The sequence below is a fragment of the Phyllobates terribilis genome, unplaced genomic scaffold (genome assembly GCF_046119375.1).
Source record: "Phyllobates terribilis strain yellow unplaced genomic scaffold, ASM4611937v1 Scaffold_8__6_contigs__length_399053987, whole genome shotgun sequence".
In the NCBI taxonomy this organism is placed as follows: domain Eukaryota; kingdom Metazoa; phylum Chordata; class Amphibia; order Anura; family Dendrobatidae; genus Phyllobates; species Phyllobates terribilis.
In genome coordinates, this window is record NW_027362768.1 from 282,276,779 (window position 1) to 282,284,666 (window position 7,888).

At 41.8% G+C, this 7,888-nt stretch overlaps 1 pseudogene; it reads left to right on the forward strand.

The window, feature by feature from the left end:
* Positions 1 to 623: 623 nt before the first annotated feature.
* On the forward strand, positions 624 to 4,535 carry LOC141156523 (coiled-coil domain-containing protein 171-like; annotated as a pseudogene).
* Positions 4,536 to 7,888: the final 3,353 nt, after the last annotated feature.

The following is a 7,888-nucleotide window of genomic DNA, read 5'->3' on the forward strand; positions in this document are numbered from 1 at the left end:
AATCAGCAGTGAAAAATAAACAAAAGAATAAATACTCTTACGACGTATACAAAGTTGTAATAAAATTTTACGAGCATTTATAAACTTTGTAAGTAATTTTGATTGAAATGACCTACTCATCATTCTGTTTGCCTCCTTCTTATTCAGTTCTGATCAAGCTCCCCTTTCCTGTTGCAAGGATCAATCCGGACACCATTTACTGGAACACTGTGTACGACTCTCACGGATTGACAGCTGGCGGGGCGGACAAGAAAAGAGAAACAGCATCATCCTGCTCATCAATAGCTGTCTTTCTGCCAAGAAAATTGCCAAACTGCTTCACGTGACTGCCATGACAGTTGGAAGAATACGAACTGAAGTCCGTCCATCCATTCAAAAGCGAAGAGGTGAAAGTCCAGGCAAAATATTGGAGCCAACAAGTTAGCTCATCACAAGGTCTATTAGTTCTTGTGCGACAAACACGGTAGTGGTGACTCATAAGCTTTGTAATAGTGAGATCACAGACATCCATGGAAGCACAGTGAAACACATGTTACACAAGTCTTGAATGGTGGCTCAAAAAAAAGGTGAAGAACAGCAGCCGGCGGCGATCGCAGGAGCAGTCATAAATCCATATAAGATGTCATCATGGGGCTCTGCGTCTGGGAGAAAAGGACCAATTTAAAATAACAGACATTGTCCCGTTCCAAATATAACAGCTACGATCATGGACAAGATGACGTTCATTTCTCCAAACCACGCGGCTGCTAATGAAGTTACATGGTCTGTTCCATTTAAGCATGAATTGAAAGAACTCGACGAAGTGGCGGAGCTCCGTTACAAACTTAACGAGGCTAAAAATGAAACTGTAGAGTTGGTTTCAAAGCATAATGAAGAGTTGTCGTCTTGTGAGAGCCAGTTTGCCAAGCTCTGTTCTGAAGTTAAGAAAGGAGAAGCTGTTCGTCAGAGTCTGGAATATGAGTTGGCAGTGGCAAGGAAGCAGTGTGATGTAGAAAGAAAAGCTTTGCAAGAGGAGAAAGACAATTTCTTTGTGAAAGAATAACTTTTTAAAGCACAAATTGAAGAGCTCCAAAAAAAGATGCACATCGTAGAAGAAAATTTCCAGAGCACACAGTTTGGTTGGCAGGAAGCGCAGAAAAAACTTGAAAGTGATTTGAGGAGTCAAGACCTTGAGATTGAAAACTTCCAAAAGGAGCAGCAGATGCTTATGTCCGAGAAGAGCAGTCTAGAAGCACACATGCAGAAGTAAAACCTGATCATAGAAGAGCTGCAACAAAAATTAAATGAACTGGATGTAGAAAAAAACAGCCATCTGGATACTGCGAGGAGGCAAAAGAGTGAGATTGTATTCGGCCTGGAAAGAGAAGACCGACTGAAGCAGGAACTTGAGGCTGCAAATCAGAGAGTGAAGAGACAAGAGGAGGGCATCGAAGCAGAATCGGCAGCACATCTGGAATCCAAGTTTAACTCTGATATCATCCAGCTCCGCATTCAGGATCTTGAGGGCTCGCTACAAGTGAAGAAGGCCAGCCAGGCACAAACCACATCAGACTTAGATCTCATCAGAAGTCAGTTTAGAGAAGTTGAAAATGACTATAATAGAGAAAAAGAGACTGCAGAAGAATTGGGAGGAAAACTGCACGATTTGGAGAAGGAGTATTCCTATATGGTGGAGGAGTTCAAAGCGGAATTTGAGAAGCAAAACAGAGTGATTACAGATCAGACTATAAAACTGAAGACGTCAGAAGGAAGTTTGGCCGCAATGGAACTGAACCTTGAAAAGAGCAAAAAAAACAACTGTCCTTGGAGGAGGCTTACGGATGTAACATGAGTGAACTGCGTACTCTGGTGGAAACCTTTAAAATGCCAAGCCATCGTGTATCAGGGACGTACAGTGATAAAGATATAGCTGCTGGACCTGCTGTTATTGCGGCTCTGAAACATACCTTGACAGATCACTAGAACAAGCTGGAAAGGACGTCTAATGAGCTGGAGACAAAAAAACTCATCTGTGCGGGGATGAAAGAGGAACTAGAATCTTCTGAACAGATCATACACACCATGCAAAAAAACCTTGAGAACATTAGATCGGAACAACTAGGGTCCAAGAAGGAGTTCCAGAGACAGAATGTTGCTTGTGCAGAGAGAGAGTTTCACATAGCCCAGCTCAAGACAGAACTTGTGAAGGTGCATGACATCTGGGAGCAGGAAAAGCTGAGAGTCTTGGAGTTGGAACGTGAAATCCAGAAAATAACCCAAACTTTTCAGGAGGAGGCAGAGGAGAAGTTAACTTTTCTTCATGGTCTATACCAGCACCTGGTAGCAGGTTGTGTGCTTCTAAAAGAACCAGAAAGCCTAGAGGGTAACTTCTCTTGGCCAGAACTCTGTGTTATTTTGCAGGCAAATGTAGATACCCTTATCTCTGACTTCCACCAAGCCAATAAAGAGGTTTTCCAGCTAGAATATGCTTGCAAGAACAAGGCTGATGTGTTGAAGGATCTGCAGAAAAAACATGAGGACTCACTTGACTGACTCGCTCAGCAGATGAGAGAACAGCAAAAAGCCTGGCAAAAAAGACTAGAGATTTAGAACAACATTATTCCGTTCTCCTTGGGGAGACTAACTCCAAAGCACAGAAATACCAAAATATAGCAGAAAAATCAAAAGATAAGATTTCCATTTATGAAAAAACCAAAGATCAGATGGCACTGGAGAATGTACACATAAAAAATCTCCTGATTAACACAGAAAAGGACCACAAGAATCTTCTTGCAGCCTGTGCACTCATGGCTGGTGCGTTATACCCATTGTACAGTAGAGCTTACACTTTAGCCACACAAAGAAATTTTCTTCAAGACCAGATGAACGTTTATTTTGATGTCCAGAACAAAGTCCGGAATCTAGTACAAGCATTGTCTGACAGTGAAGTTAAAAAGAATAGTGGTTCCATGAAACGTCCTAAATCTTCTGGATATATGAAGCATGTATTTCGACGTGGTGTCATAGTGGTTTTCGCAGCTAAAAGACTTCAGCAACTAAGAAGATCCAGCAGGACACTCTTTATTTGGATAGGAGTCATGAATAAAGGACCTAGTCTTTTGGTGTGTCCTGGAGGAGACCAAAACAGCAAAACCATTAGGCCACAGGATGAAATGATGCGTTGTCAAGAAGCCTGGAAGTGGATTACCAGCACTGACCTTCTGTCTGCAGTCATCACTTCAATGTCTGATTTGTTTGGGGTTTTAAACCAGAAATACATGGATTCTAGATCACAGATCCGGCTTCTTGATACGTCCAAGAACTGTTTCTCTAAGCTGATGAGCCAGCTGAATGTGAGGTCTGAAGCTAGACATGCAGAACTCCAGAGATTCTCCATTTCTGGGGACCCTGACAGTCTTGTGCACAGACTGATGTGCGGACTTCACAGAATCAACTTCCAGACATCAACTGTGGACCTTACCAGTACGACTCCCATTGTGAAGTGCTTGGCTGTCTTTAAGAAACAAATCCTTGCGTTCACCGAGTGGCTCTATGCAGCAGAAATAGAGAGACGTTCATTGCGCCGGGAGCTGTCTGATATTAAGCAGAAAATGAGTGACATAAGTGAAGAGTCTGATCAGACAGCACAAAACCAACATATCCAGCAATCTAAAATGATAACCTATGAGACCTATAAAAGTATTTTCGATGAGCTGAACCGCGCTCTGCTGCGAGAGAAAGAAGCGCAGATTCTCTTAAATGAGCAGTCTCAACAGTTACTGGAGCTGAATTGCAAGATAGACTTACACTCCTGGGAGGAAGCAGAGAAAGATAAGAGCCTCTTGGAAGCTCTTAAGAGTCTTTCTGAGACGAAACTGGAACTGCACAGAAAAGATCAACTTGTGCGTCAGCAGGACAGACAAATGACCCAGCTGGAGCAGGACAGGCGTCTTCTGGAAGAGAGCATCTCTAGTGTGGAGGGTGCCCTGCGCACAGCAGCCCGAGAAAAGGAAATCCTGACAGATTACATGAAATCGGTTGCGGCAACATTTCAGAAGATGAGAGATCAAATCTCCTTATCACGGAAAGCAACATCGCGACAAGATTTCACTTTCGAGCTTCCAAAATTATCATCAAATCTCTTTGAAATGATAGGGTTCATGGGAGGATAGGACTTTACTGTTTGCCAGACCATGATCAAGAGCTTCTTGGACATCTATCAGGTGGTGTGTACCAAAGTATCTAATCTGGAAAGAGAGATAGTGTTACATGAAAAGCACATTGCTGCTCTCAAATCCGATCTGCAGACCGCTTGTCTTCATGAGGCCAAGGTCCTACCTGTGGCAAAGCTTGATGCCCACACTCTACCAGACTCCGGAGAACTTCACTCAGAAAGAAGTAATGCAGACTTTTTGCCACTGCGGGCAGAGCAGGACTTCTCACAAAGCCATATGACCATTAGTCATGTAAATAGCAGAATTTTCCAACCTATGGACTTCTGATCTGTTAGCGACATCACAGAAATAACTATGCAAGAGCTGCCATCTAAGATATAACTGTTTTTCTGCTCGGAATGAAATTGTTCCCATAAATTATTAAAGACAAAAAAAAAGGTGAAGAAGTCTCGACTTCAATATCGTCATAAGAAGCATGACGTCGGCGGTCGCGTGACCTGTTACATGACTCAATGACGTCATGTTAGGTCCTTTTACACAACCGCAAGACACCGGGGAGACCGGACGCATCGGAGAAGGAGACCACGGGCCATCAGAAGGTAAGTATAAACTTTATTTTTTACCATTCTTATTCTTTTTTTTAACTATTACTTGGTCACACTATATAAATCCATGCCGGTTGCAGGGATTTAGATAGTGTGACCAAGTTGTCAAGCACTTTTCCAAGTGATGCTAAAATCGCTTGGAAAAGCGCTTGATAACCCACATGCGGAAATGCATGCAAAAATGCTAGACAAACGCTTCTACCTGGCGGGAAAAATGCATGTAAAATCCGCATGCGCTTTTCCTGCCAGGGAGAAGCGGAAAAAATATGCAGCATTTCTGCATCGTGGGCAAATAGCCTCACAGGAATGTCCATAATGACAGACAAAGAGAATATCGGCAGACCATCGACTGTCATAGTAACTCATCGGGCCCCACAATCATGTAACAGACACTCTGATGGGTGGGTGGTATGATGTGCCAAGGTTAAGAGCCTTGGGCGGAGCTCCACTTCACCCAGGGCTGTTAAAGGCAGAGAAAGATGTGGGTTCGGTGTGCAAACCCACATTAAAGTCTGGGACACGACCTTTGACGTACATGTACGTCAAAGGTTGTAATGGGGTTAAAAGAGGCCATATTTTGGTGGAGATTGTAATATTTCATACCACAAGGATTGGGTACATGGGCTTTCTGTTCATTTGAATCCATTTTTTTGAGGGGCAATGCAAAAAATTAACTATTTCTCCGTATTAAATTCTATTTACCATATGAGTAAAAAACATGTTCTTAACTTTAATGATGTTAAGCAATTTTTTATTTTTGTTTTTTTCACTTTCTATAAATGATTAGTAAGGCCATGTATATCCCATTAATGCACAGTAATATATAGAAGAGCAGGCGTATACAGCGTGTATTACAATGTATGCTGCACATGTAGAATATGCATTATGAGGTAGCAGTGAGGTAGGCATTAGGACACATCATGGAACACGGAATGTGAGGTAATGACATTATGACATCATAATTGCCTCGGCTATTACTGGGGCTGTTGTGTTGATCAGTGGATTCACATTGGAGAAGCATCTCTAGTGAGAGCCTCTTTTCATATCACTATTTTTTGGCTAATACCAGAAAATATTTCCTGGAAGTTTATCAAGAAGAATTCTACAACTTCGCATTCTTCATTGTTGTCAAGACCAAGACTTACAGCATCTTGGCCCTTTGAGAAGAACATGTCTTCTCGGGACATTTCTAATGTCCTAAACATCTCAGAAGAGCCTTCTGCAAATGGCATTGAAAGGCCTTCTATATCAGGTAAGACGGGAAGCGCATAAAAGCCACTAATACTTCCATCTACAAGTCTCTAAAATATGGACTCAACATTCCTACATTGGGGTTTGTACCTGTTACATATTATTGTATTTTCCCTGCTCATTTGGATTTAATTTTATACTGATGAGCTTTCTTCACCATGGGCACAATATGGTGATCCTTACTGATGAGTTGTTTATTACTGCAATTTTACTGTAATATTACTGTCTAAATCAATTTTAATCAGTTTTGTTGTAGATCAATTTTCAATAAATATTATATTTAATATTTGGTTGTATTTCATAATTGTTGGTTTTATTTGTGTTATTTCAATGTACAACCATTTCTTTATGTATTAATAATCTTGGTTTCCAAAATATGTATTTCTTATAGGGTTAATATTCCACTGGGGAAAGTACTAATATGTGTGTTGTTTGTCTTTTTTACATAGAAACATGGAGGCATAGCAGGGACCAGTCCCCTACTGCCTACAGGACAAGGAGCAGGTTCGCCCACCAAAGAAGACTGGAAATAACACCATTAAATACAAGTAGGAGACAGAGACGAAGGCCACCACCACCACTGGAGAGGTCTGGAGACAGGAACTCATCCTCCACTAATACCCAGCCTGAAGTTGTAAACTCCTCCATGCTCACACTGCCTACCTCCATAAGATCGGTCGAGGACCGACCTGCAACTTGCTCCATCTGCCTGGAGGACATTTTAACTGGAGATCGAGTGAGCTTCATGCAGTGCGCACACTTTTTTCACACTGTCTGCATAGGAAGATGGCTCCTAAATAATATCACCTGTCCTCTCTGCAGGCACATAAATAGCCAGTCAGAATTTGGGATCCTTGCATATCTGGAAAACAGTGGGGAGATTATGGTAATATCCAATGACCCCAACATACGATACCATCCCCCATTTCCTGTTTATGCAAATGGCGCGTGGAGAAGTATAGTGTTCCGTTGAGCGACTGTATTTTTCCACGAATAGACTGATAGGCTTATACTTACAGAACAACATGGCAGTTTTCCATTGGCTGTTGCTCTTATGGTTTCATAGGTCACCTGGCAACCAGCTGCCAAATCCCATCACAACTCAACTTTTCTATTGGCCGTTGGAGATATGGCGTCATACATCACTAGGCAACTGGCTAGTGATCTCACTGATACATGTGTGTCACAGACAACTTCTTTATTTCTTTGATTTAAAATAAAAAGTTCATAATAGATAAAAAAAAATATCTTGTATGAATTGTTTGTGTTATCGTTAGCATTTAATCATTTAATTTCCTTTGAATCCTTTAATATTGGTCCCCATCCTATAATAACGTAACTCCATCCTGGCCCCCACCTGCACATCACGCACACAGGCTCCGCCGCCTGCAACATGCAGTTAGTTCTTTACTACAAGCAACCTCATAACAATTGCACAATTACCATACCACTCTGCAGACACACAGCCTCACACAGTGCACACTGCACTGCCAATGACAACACATCATGAGGCTGGAAACTCACTGCACGCAGTCCTACACACTGTGGGTTTGGATTCAGTCTTATATATGACCATCACGGGGGCTGAATTTCCTTGGGGTGCGAGGACACACACCTGTCACAGGGCTGAGTAAGTAACATATCTTCTATTCCAAAACTATATAATAACTCATGCATTAGGCTTTATGGCTTTGGGAAATCCCATAGGGAATATTATACATTGCCAAATGCACTAGACAATTTATTTATGGTTGACAAGCCAATGCTGCATTTTTGGAATTAATTAATTATTACTCTGCACATGGTACAATGGTGGAGGATGGTGTCCTCGGTTTGTACTTCTAAATATTCCCCTGTTAAAGTATATATAACAGTACT